A 984-nucleotide genomic window follows, 5' to 3' on the forward strand; every position below is an offset into this window, starting at 1 on the left:
TTCCGAAATTTTGTGTTGGTGGGTGATAAGACTTAATCCCCTCATCTAAAATGTGTAGGAGAGGAACTGTAGCATCTGTAGGCACTCCTGGTTGTGCTTACCTTCTCGGGACCAGAGTATAACCCAGAAGGTACTGCTCCACCTGCTACCTCTCTTCTGCTATAATTTTGAAAGAAGTGAAGCAAACAACGACCCCCAGTGTTGGTGGGGGCTCTGAAAGTGCTGCCGGAACAGCTACTGACAGTCAACAGCTTTTATCTGGGAAGAATCTGCAGATGTTTGTGGTTTTGGAGCTGGACTCTACTGAGAATGGATTTCAGTAGAATTAAGTGGACTTGTTTTGACTTCAGTGGACTTTAATGGATTTGTTTGGACTTCTGTGCAGTTGTTTTGACTTCAGTAAAACCCTTTTTTACTTCGGTGGACTTAATTCAATGGATTTATTTGGACTTCAGTGGAAAGGTTTTCACTTCAGTGGACGTCAATGATTTGTTGTTACTTCAGTGAAGTTCAGAATTCAGTGGACTTTTTTTGACATGAGTGGACTTGTTTTGACTTCAGGACATTTGTCTTCAATGGACTTGTTTAAACTAATTAACTTTGTTTTACTTCAGTGCACAAGCTTTGACTTCAATGGACTTATTTTGTCTTCAGTGGACTTTAATATAACTAAATGGACTTGTATTGACCTCATGATATTTGTTTTGAATTCAATGTATTTTGACATTACTGGACTTCAGTGGACTTTTAATTTTAGTGGACTTGTTTTGGTTATGTAAATTTGTTTTGGCTGTGATGGAATTGTTTTGATTTCAGAGGTTTTGCTGTTTTCAGTGAAAGCACAACCAGAAGAAGGAAATAACAGGCAGCAGCTTTCTGTGCTAGCATGTTTCCTTTGGGAGAAATCGCTGGAACCGTCAATTTTACAGCCAGCTCTGCATATCCATAGCGAGAGAGCGCACTGCAGCAAAACTCTTGCTAATC

The sequence above is a fragment of the Cuculus canorus genome, chromosome 4 (assembly GCF_017976375.1).
Source record: "Cuculus canorus isolate bCucCan1 chromosome 4, bCucCan1.pri, whole genome shotgun sequence".
In the NCBI taxonomy this organism is placed as follows: domain Eukaryota; kingdom Metazoa; phylum Chordata; class Aves; order Cuculiformes; family Cuculidae; genus Cuculus; species Cuculus canorus.